The 11387-nt window shown below is 37.0% G+C and overlaps 1 pseudogene; it reads left to right on the top strand.

The window, feature by feature from the left end:
• The first annotated feature begins 10571 nt into the window (after positions 1-10571).
• On the top strand, positions 10572-10690 carry LOC118606803 (annotated as a pseudogene).
• The last annotated feature ends 697 nt before the right edge of the window (positions 10691-11387 follow it).

Genomic DNA, 11387 nt, shown 5'->3' with positions numbered 1-11387 from the left:
CTTCATTGTTCTGCTTTATTGCCACTATCCCACAAAATCCCTCAAGCCCCTGAAGAAAGGAAGAAAAGGCAGATAAAAGGCAAAATAATGTAAGTGGCAAGATAGAGTTCTCTTGTATACTTTATGAATGTCAGGGCTGGGTGGCCCCTGGTGCAGGCAACCAGTGCCTCTGGCAGATAGCAGAAAGCTTTATTGAGGAAGACATGCAACACAACATCTCAGTGTCCAATTTGCTGTCCCCTTTGCTCCAGGAGCTGGGGGTGGGAAAGATACCCCAACACCACTGTGAGGTCTAATTAGATAACATGAGTATTGACGATTTATCAGTGGCCTAGATTCTGGCTCCCTGGATTCAGTCATGGTCAAGATAATTGGACCTTGGTGGTCAGTCATTCCACAAAGAATACACAAGATAGGAATGTTCTTACACTCATTTTGTAAAAGGAAATCTTTTTTTTTTTTTTTTACCTCAGAAAAGAAATTTTTTTATTTCTTGGTACATATTTTGCAAAAATTAAAAAGACATGTATTAAAATCCAACATATAGTATTTAGACATAATAGAAGCCTGACAGTCAAAATAGAAGCCTGACATCAAGGGACCAACTTTCTCCCTATATCTCACAATGACATAGTCTCTTTGTATATTATTTAATGAATGAAGCTGCAAAAACTAGATTTGAATTTATGTCTAACTCAAGCCCATTTTCTTTTTATTTAGCCATGGTGTTCTTATCAGTAGTCCTTTTTCAATCCCATGCAAATTACTCTTGGAAGGGAATAAATGCTACTAAGTAGAAGAAAACTGTCATTTTTGTGCAAAGCTAAAGCACAGCCCTCTATAAGTGTTTAATAACTGGTAGTAATCCACCATGGCAGTGTGCTTAGAATTTACAGAATCATGCAGAATCCCAGGGAGTAGAAAAGAACATTCAAGTAATCAAATCTTGGGATTTTCAAATATGTTCAGTAGTAGAGCTCCTAGAAGTCACAGTGGTCTTTGCAAAACATCACAAATTACTGACAGGTAATATAATTACATAAACTAGAATTTCACTAACAGACACAGCACGGTGTAATGGGAAAGAGCAGGCTTTGAAGTCTCACAGATCTGACTTCCATTCACTAGCTTGTGACCTTGAGTAACTTATTTAACTTTTCTGTGCTTCTGGTCCCTCACCTGAAAAGTAGAAAAAGCAAGTGCCTGTTTCAGGGTTGTTCAGGCTTGCTTTTGACATAGACAGTGTTTATAAGTGCATAATTTCACATCTAAAATGCTTGGGGCCAGACTGGCTTCAGAATTAGGATTTTTTTTATTATTTAAAAAATGTAATATAAGAAATAGGTCTTTTAAGTAACACCCCCAGCTGAAACAGTACCCTATAAACCAACAATTTTATATTTCTGCAGCATTGGTACCAAATGTATTTAAAATATACTTTTTTCCCAAACCATTTTGAATTTAGTTGGGGTTTTGGATTTGCAGATAAAGGGTTGTAAACATGTATTATTATTTGAAGATAATATATCTGCTACGTGTATGCTGGTCTCCATAGCTTAAGAAAATATGTGTTTTTTATGAGGGATGCTGTTGGTGTCACATCCAAATCCTTTTTACCAGTCAATGCACTCATCCTCCAGGTTTTGCCAGTGTTTGGCTGATAATAACTCACAGTTGTCCCTTTCTTAGAAATTTACCTTCAACCAAAAAGGAGCTATCTCTCTTTGGAGCAAGGGAGAAGAACTGTCAATGACTGTCTGGCGTAGTCCCTTTTCTCAATAGACTGTACAGTTCTTGTTTCAGTTTCCTTTGTGAAATTAGACTGAAGCTGGTTTCTGAATTTACACTCTTCCTTAGTTTTCCTCCCCTGTCCTGTGCTGCTTCTCTCATCTTTTCCTAAGAGCAAATCCCTCAATAAGTCACTTGAACCAGAATCTCTATCTCAGGCTCTGCTTCTAGGGAACCAAACCTGAGCTTTTCCTAGAAAGCATATCCTAAAGATAGGATTCTGGAGTTAGAGCACACAAGCACAGGATGGCAATATAGTAGATGAAGTACGAGATTCCCTGGCATACTATAGATATAGTTGCAAAGAATTTCACCTGTAGTGAATTGGGCAGGATACAGGTGGAAGGAAGGGATGCTCAGTCCAACTGGTGCAATGTCTCAGATATTTGAAAGATATATGGGAATTAGCAATCATAAGGACTGTGGAAGTGGGTGACTATTGCTAAGAGCCATTGATGAACTGATGAAAGAAAATGACGGGCTCAGATCTATTAATTGACAATTTAAAGCAAAGGATCTCACTGTTAGCATTTAGAGACCCTCATCTCTTGCAGCCAGTGGACAGATTTAGTTAATTATCAGGCAGAATTGTAAGAATGGGCAAGTTTGAGAAAAAACTGAATTCTCAGTGTGTGAGAATCTCCCCATAAATGTTGAGTCTTGATAGGGGAGAAGTAGGATCCTGAGATTTGGGGTGAAGATATGTAGGTGGATGCACTTGAAAAACTTGAATCCCAAGATTCCTCTGAATCCTCTGGGTCTATAGAAGTGACCCACTGTCCCAGGTAAGAAGATAAAGGCCCATTCCTCCCCCTTTTGTAGGAACCTTATAAGACAATGCAAGTCCTCCTCAGGGTCTTTCCTCAACTCTCATTCTGGCTATCAGACTCATAACTAGCATCCAATAGCCCAACTAGGCAAGATTATATCCCAAAGTAGCTATACGACGTGACTTATATGTAATGGCAAGTACCAGGAAAGTATGCCTGAGGGCTGGACAAATAGGGGTGGAATTTAAAGCTGGATGAGAGAGAGCTCATCAATATCAGGGCACTCTGGCATGACACAGAAGTCAGTACTCTGCAAGGGCCCCAATAGATGGTTCTATACACTACTGGGACAGCTCTTTGAAGCTTGAAAGAAGTGATAGCTCACATCCACATTAAATAAAGTATGTAGAGATGCCAGAATTGCTGTGGCAAACTGTGGTGAAAGGAATCAAAAGGCTCAAAGAAGTAGGCCTGCTAGAATGAGTCTATTATCTAAGACTGAAAAATCTACCAGTTAATTATGCTTCTTGGAAGGGCCTGGAGAACACTCCATTTACTGAGGCAACCAGCAATGCACTAGTTAGGGAAAGTACCAGCATCACCGAGAGTCTTATAGCCGTTGTTATCTTTAGGTCAGGACTGATGGTAGGAGATGGTCTCCTGAGTAGCAATGGAGATAAGATTGCAGACTGGCAGAGACCAGGTGGCAGTACTAAAAGAGATCTAAAGTGGATGAGCAGATAAAAAGACAAATACTGTGTGATTCTACTTATATGAGGCATCTAACGTAGTCAAATTCATAGAAATAGAGAGTAGAATAGTGGTTGCTGGGGGTAGAAGGAGGAGAAATAGGAGTTATTGAACGGATATAGAGTTTCAGTTTTGCAAGATGAAAAAGCTCTGGAGATCTATTGTACAACAATGTGAATATACTTAACACTGCTGAAATGTACACTTAAAAATAGTTAAGATGATAACTTTTTTTATCACAATTTAAAATTTTAAAAATAACAATGGATGAGGAGATCAGCCGCCTACTACTGCAAAGTCAAATCTTTGCTGTTGTCAGACCCAGAGGCTGTCAATTGAAGGAGACCGAGTTCCCTGGAGAAACAATCCTGCAAAACCACAGCAAGTGAATATTGTAGTGATTCCTTCTGTCTTTCCTCAAAGGGGATATATAGCTATTTATTCAGATAACTCTACACTGGAGTAGGGAAGATACCCAGATCTTTCTAGAGTTGTTGGATACACCTGTTTCCCCTGTTCCTGAATGTATAATTGGAATGGGCATACATAGAAATAACAGAACCCTCGCATTAGTTTCTTGACCTATAGAATAAGAGCTACTAGTAGTAGTATTAAAGTCCAAATGGAAGTCCCTGAAACTTCGTGGCCAAGATAATACATCAAAAACCTGTCACATTTTAGGGGAACAGCAGAGTTTAGTGCCTCCCTCATAACTTTAGAGAATGCAGAATGATGGTCCTGGTCATATTTCCATAAATCATAATTCACCAGTCTAGCCTCTGCAAAAAGCAATAGATCATAGCAGATGACAAGTAGACTAATACAAACTTAATCAAGCAGTGGCTCCAACTACATCTGCTATGTCAGATATATCTTTCTAGAGGAGATTAACAGAGCCCCTGGCATGTGATGTGTAGCCGTTTATCTGGCAAATGTGTTCTTTTCTATACCCATCTAAAAAGAGAATCACATAGGATGGGCAACAGTATACATTCATAGTCTTGCCCCACTGTCATGTTAATTTACATACTATAAGTCCTAATACAGTCCAAAAGGATAGAAGCTGTTTGAATATTTTGCAGAATGTCATATTGGTCCAGTATATCAGTACCATCACATTAATCAGATGTGTTAGGAAGTAAGTGGCAAGTACTCTGGATGCCTTGGTAAGGCATATGCACTCCAAGATGTAGGGGAGAAACTATACCAAGATTTAGAAGCCTAACACATCAATGAAGTTTTTAGGGGTTCAATGATCTGGAGCATTCCAGGACATTTCCTCCAAAGAACAGGCCATTGTACATTACACTTCTTGCCACCAAAAAGGAAACATATTTGGTAGGCCTCTGGGCTTTAGAAAACTGCTGTGACGCATATATCAGCAGATACAGGTTGGTACCTTTGATTGGGACCCAGAGCCAAAAAGGACTCTGAAATATCAAGGCTGATATATGAGCAATGCTGCTGCTTGGGCTATATGAGTTGACAGATCCCATGATGCTTGAACTATCTGGGGTAGGGAACAACACTATGTAAAGCCTCTGGCCACCACTTGTCTCAAATATATTTTGTCATTCATGTATTTCTGTATTTAATTGATTCAAGTTTATCTAATATGTGGTACCAAATGCCAGGCCCTGCCTTGGGCACTGAAGAAACAAAGATGTAGTAAAACCTATTACCTGTTCTTAAGTAGCTCAGAGTTTAATCTTACTCTGTTAGCGTGCTATTTGATTCATCCATTTGTCTCCAGCATTTGCTAGGATTCAGGTGGTAACAAAGAGGGGCTAGATGGAGAAAAACTTGCAAACAACTCTGTTAACTAAAAACATACTACAAATTGGGTCAAGACCATCATGATTTGAACAAGCCATATTAGTCATGCTTTAACAATAAAATTTCATTTACTGAATGCCTATTATGTGCCACACATTTCATATACATTTATTTTCCCCAATGATTCTTCAAGGTATTATCATCTGTCACTCTCCACATAGAAAAATTGAGGTTTAGGAAGTTAAATAAATCATCCAATACATACATGAAGTGGTGGAGGTAAGATTTGAATGTAGAGCCACTACTAGGACCTCAAATCCTCTTTTATCAATATACCATACTACCTCATGCTACTGCCATGATCCATAGTAGTCTGAAAATACCTTATTCTATTCCAATTCCTTCATTTAACATTAAATTCCCATTTGTAGCTGTCCAGTGACAGTGAGTTCTTCAGAGCAGTCTTTTCATCTATGATCAGGAGATTCTTGTAGAGAAAATTCAAATGCCCTCTCTCTGGGATTATTTAGTTGCAAGGAAATCAAGCTAGCTTAAAGGAAAATTAATGGTGGTAGAGGGAGGTGTTTTAAGAATACAAACATCTCACTGGTAAGTTAGCAACCAAGGCACAGAAAAAGGACAGCTAGGTATCATGGGGACAGGAATTTTGAGGCCATTTTATGAGGCTCTTCTCTCTCTAGGGTTGTATAGCCTACCATTTCCACTCCACTTCATTCTTACCAGCTTCCAGTGCTTGCACATGACCCAATATTAGTGCTGTAGCCCTATCCTACTTAGCCTTTTAAATTTGAGGGTCCATTATCATCTGACTCTGTCTTTTTTTTTAGTAGAAAATTCTCAGAAATTAATGGATTGGCCCAGCTATGGATTAGATCTTGGATCAGTGTTCTATCCTTGGTGTGACCACCCATGACTGGGGTAGAATCACCTTGAAAACATGGCTGTCTGTTCTTGAGCTGGATCTGTGGACGTAAAACAATTTTAGAGGGGTTGTGAGCTGGGCTTAACACACTGTAGTAACAACTTTGTGTAGAAAACATAAAGATGGAATAAATATCCTCTCCTTGTGTAACTCTTAAACAGAGTCCATAGCACTTACCTGGTCCATGGTATGATCTTTTATTTTTTATATTTACTATTTTCTAACTTAACTAAGTAATATAGAGGCAGGGATTGGCTCCTATCCATCTCTGACCCCTCAGAGCATCTATCCAAGGGCTCTCAATACCATGGCCTTGGGCATAAAACTTGATGCTGAAGTCAACTGTGTCCATAGTGTGATGGGGAACACTTACATACTATACTGTTGTTGGCTGATTTCTTAAATATGGGGTACTAAGAGGCATGCTGAGTTTTTTCTTTTTATTGTGATAAAATATACATAATATGAAATTGATCATTTTAACCATTGAGTACCCTGTTTAATAGCATTAAATACATTCAGTTACACAACCACCACTATCCATCTCCAGAACTTTATCATTATGTCGAACCGAAGCTCTGTACCCACAAAATAGTAACTATTTCCCTCTCCTTCTTGCCTTTAGTAATCATTGTTCTATCTCTATAAATTTGACTATTCTAAGATACCTCATATAAGTGGAATCATACAATATTTGTACTTTTGTGTCTGGCTTATTTCACTAAGCATATTTTCAAGGTTCATCTTTGTTTTAGCACGTATCAGAATATTTTTCCTTTTTAAGGCTGAATAATATCCCAATGTATGTAGATACAACATTTTATTGATTCCTTCATCTATTGATAGAGATTTGGGTTGTTTCTACTTCTTGGATATTGTGAATAATGCTGCTATGGAAAGGTGTACACATATGCCTGAGTCTCTGCTTTCAGTATATGTATGCTTTGGGATATACAGCTAGAAGTAGAATTTCTGGATCAGATGATATTTCTGTTTAATTTTTTGAGGAAGCATTATAGTGACTTTCTCAGTGGCTGCACCATTTTATATTCCCACCAACAATGCACAAGGGTTCCAATTTCTCCACATCCTTGCCAACACTTTTTTTTTTTAAACTATCTTAATCGGTGTGAAATGGTAGCTTATTGTAGTTTTGGTTTGCATTCCCATTTGTGATACTTAACATCTTTTCATGTGCTTATTAGCTATTTGTATATCTTCTTTGTAGAAATGTCTATTAAGTCTTTTGCCCATTTTTGAATTAGGTTATTTTCTGTTATTGAGTTGCAGTTATTTATATATTGTGGATATTAATTCTTTATCAGATATATAATTTGCAAATATTTTCTCCCATTCTGTGGGTTGCATTTTTTCTCTCAATGGTGTCCTTTGCTGCACTTTTTAATTTTGATGTAGTCCAATTTTTTTTGACATAGTTCTATTTTTTCTTTTGTTGCCTTAGCTTTCGGTGTCATATCCAAGCAATCATTGCCAAATTCAATGTCATAAAGCTTCCTTCTAAGAATTTTAAAGTTTTAATCTTACATTTAGGCCTTCGATTCATTTTAATTTTTGTCCGTGGTGTTAAGGTAAGGGACTAACTTCATTCCTTTACCTGTGGATATAGTTTTTCCAGTACCATTTGTTGAAAAGACCATCCTTTCCCCCATTGAATGGTCTTGGCACCTTTGTCAAAAATCATTTGACCATACATATAAGGGTCTGTTTCTGAGATCTCTATTCTATTCCATTAGTCTGTATATCTGTCTTTATGCTACGTTTTGCTTACTGTAGCTTTGTAGTAAAACTTAAAACCAGGAAGCTAGTCCTCCAATTGTATTGTTCTTTTGCAACTGTTTTGAGAACTTAGGGAATCTTAAAATTCCATGTAAATTTTAGGATGGGTTTTTCTATTTCTACAAAATACTTTTTTGGGGGTTTGGGATTGCATCGAATCTGTAATTATTTTAGGTAATATTTACCTCTTAACAAAAGTCTTCCATTCCATGAATACAAGATGTCATTTCATTTATTTATCTTCTTCCAGCAAATGTTTTGTATTTTTCAGTGAACAAGTATTTTCCCTCCTTGGTTAAGTTTATTTCTAAGTATTTTGTTTATTGTTTATGCTACTGTAAATGGAATTTTGGACTGTTCATTGCTAGTGTATAGAAATGCACCTGTTTTTTGTGTTGGTTTTATATCCTGCAATATTGCTGAATTCACATATTCTAAGTATTTTTGTGGACTAGTTTGATTTTTAAATACAGAAAAAAAAATGTAGCTGTAGAATAAAATTCATCACTACCTTGTTCAAGTTTATAGAATTTTTTTTTTCTTTGACAAGGTATGCCTAAAAGGTGGCAGCATTATGAGAAGAAACACCAATGTCAAGGAGATCAACATACGTAACCTAAGAATTTTTGCATAAATACTGTTATCAAAGATCCTGTCCCAGGTATACAAAATATCCTATTAAGTTTATAAAAATCAACTCCTGAATATATACAAAAATTACCAATCCTACTTTAAAAAAAAAAAAAAGCTTACTTCCTGAATAATCCTTAAAATAGGTTTGACTTTCAGGCTAATATTGAATGATACTTGATGAAGATATGTCTAGAGGCCACAAAAACATAATTTTCATTTCAATAAACATTCGTTGAGTGATATAGGATGATGTTTAGAGTTTAGACTGTGGAATTTGATAGCTCTAGATTAGAATCCTGGTTCTCCCACTAATCAGTTGTGTGACTTTAGGCAACTTTCCTAAACCATTTTTTGTTTTTCCTTTAAAAGTGGGATTATGACACCTGCTCCACTGGACTGTTTGGGAGTTAAATGACTTTTTTCAATAAGTATTCAATAAGTGTTAGCTATTATGATCACGAGTAGACTACATGTTGAGCACTATGCTAGATGATAGGGATAAAAGATGTATGACATGCCTGCCACCTGCTATCAAGGTGTTCATGACCTAGATGGGAAAAGTATTTTAAAAAATCAAAAACCTTAATAGTGTATTATAAAAATATGCAAAGGAACAGAAGCTCGAAACAATGATATTTTTTTAGCTTTGGTTGTGACAGCTCGTTATTCACTGGTGTTGCATCTGAAATAGTTTTTGAAATAATTTTGTCAAAAGTAGTGAAACGATGACTACCTTCTTTACCAAATATCTTGTGTATTTTGTGGGACTCAGCGAAACAACTGAAAGTACCTCCCTGGCCTCACCAAGTCTCCGGGCTGTGAGAGGAGTAAGGACACATTGGGACCTGGGCTCAGAAGGATGCTGTCCATTAGCCAATGCATGTTAATCCAGCTCTTTTGGGTCTTTGTTGCATTGATCATGTAACACAAGTAGTGTGCACTGGCAGCGGCCTGCCTCAACACCTTGGCTGGGTATGACATGCTCAGATGTGAAATTTAGATAGTTGGGCTCCAGTGTACTAGAAGGACTGGGGGAAGTAAATCATAAGCAAGACCAATGAGGAGGCTTAGATAATCCACGCAAACTCTATGTGGCAGAGCAATACAGGTTGAACTGGAGAGTGATAATGTAGAATGGAGCTTTGCTATGCCTAGAACCATGAGCTCCTTTTTGCCATGGCTTGGGAGATAAAACATTTTAATGACCTTTCATCTTAATCATTTAGGGAGTTCTAAGGAACCCTGTTTGACTCAGGCACCATTTTACATAGGAGAAAACTCAGGCTCAGAGAACAAGGCCATCATTGCACTAATACAGGGGTACTATTCACATTGCATCCTATGAAAATGGTACCCTTGGAACTCCAAAAATATGAATGGTGGCCCCTGGAGTTGTGCACCATGAGTAGCCCTGTTGGAAAGGTGACTGTATGGTAGGTTATGGAATTGATCTCTATCTAAAAACCTGTGCATTTCTTACTATATACCATGCTATCTCTTAATATGACATTTTATTTATGGATATATAGCATACTCAGGGATAAACAATTAAAACAAACATCTCATTATGGGTTTTCATAAGAACCTAGAAGGCTTCTTAAAATCAATTTAATGGAATCCCCATAAACACTAGTTATTTAACAAATCAAGGTGCTTGATGTATTCTTAAAGTATTACATAATAGGTACAAATAAGGATAAAACAAATGTAAGGTTCCCACTATTTACTTTGGGCTCCGCCAAAACAGATGAGAATATTTATAAAAACTGAAAACACTAACCACAAAAACGAAGATGATGAATTTTTTTTTGCAGACATTTTTTGAATTATTCCAAAAACTTAAGGTGAATTTCCCCAGAAAAATGCTTCTTTAATTATCTTGGCAATAGATAACCTTAGTAAAAAGTACTTATTTAGTGACTACTACACATATTTTTTAAAAGTAAACTATAATTCATATTTATGCCAAGAACAGTTTACAAAAGTTTTATCCATACTCTTACCTATGCCTACTGACTCTGAAGGCAGGAAAACTTTTTGGGTTGAGTCAGATCTCAATATGCTTTGTCCAGAGTGGAAGGTATGAAAATTCTTCTTGAAAAAGAATATTGGTTGTCTACAGCTACGCTACCATGAACAAGCCCGATCTCATCTGATCTTGGAAGCTAAGCAGAGTAGGGCCTGATTAATACTTGGATGGGAGACCACCTAGGAAGACCAGGTGCTGTAGACATAAAAAATAAAAAAATGAGGGATTGTAAGCTGACAAGTTCCTTGCAATCTGTGAGGTCAACCAAGGGTTGCCTCGACTAAAAAATAAAAAAAGTCTTTTTTAATTAAAAAAAAATAATAAAAAAGAATGTTGACTTATTATACACAGGAGAGGCCAGCTATTAAGAATTATTGTCAACAGGATAAAAAGAAATATTGACCAGAGATCCTCTGGGTGGGTAGTTAAAATGTGATCAAAAGGGAAAAAGAGGAAGAAGTATATACACCACAAAAAAAACTTCATGGGTATTGATAAAAATAGGCATCTCTGAAAAGATAAAATCACCTCCTTGAGAATTTTCAGAAATGAGGTTCACAGAACTACATGAACAGAAGAAATGTTAAGATTTAGAAACATCTCATTTGACAAATGATAGATTTCAGAGTAGTTAGGTGACCTGCTTAGAATCACATTGTTGTTGCCAGAGTATGGACTAGGACCCAAGTCTTCTGTCTTCTAGATAAGTACTATTTTTCATTCACTGTACTACCCATCTCTTTTATGTCCCTAATCACTTGATGCACCACCCCCCACCCTCCACCCAACTCTCTCTGCTTCACAATGTGCCCCTTAGGGATGGTCAGAGGGAAAAAATTCTGGACTATGTAGACCATTGAGAGCTCCTGATCTAACAATGGATGAAACATTATTTCAGATA

The sequence above is a fragment of the Rousettus aegyptiacus genome, unplaced genomic scaffold (assembly GCF_014176215.1).
Source record: "Rousettus aegyptiacus isolate mRouAeg1 unplaced genomic scaffold, mRouAeg1.p scaffold_m13_p_1, whole genome shotgun sequence".
Lineage (NCBI taxonomy): Eukaryota > Metazoa > Chordata > Mammalia > Chiroptera > Pteropodidae > Rousettus > Rousettus aegyptiacus.
This window is presented reverse-complemented; position numbering and strand designations above follow the sequence as displayed.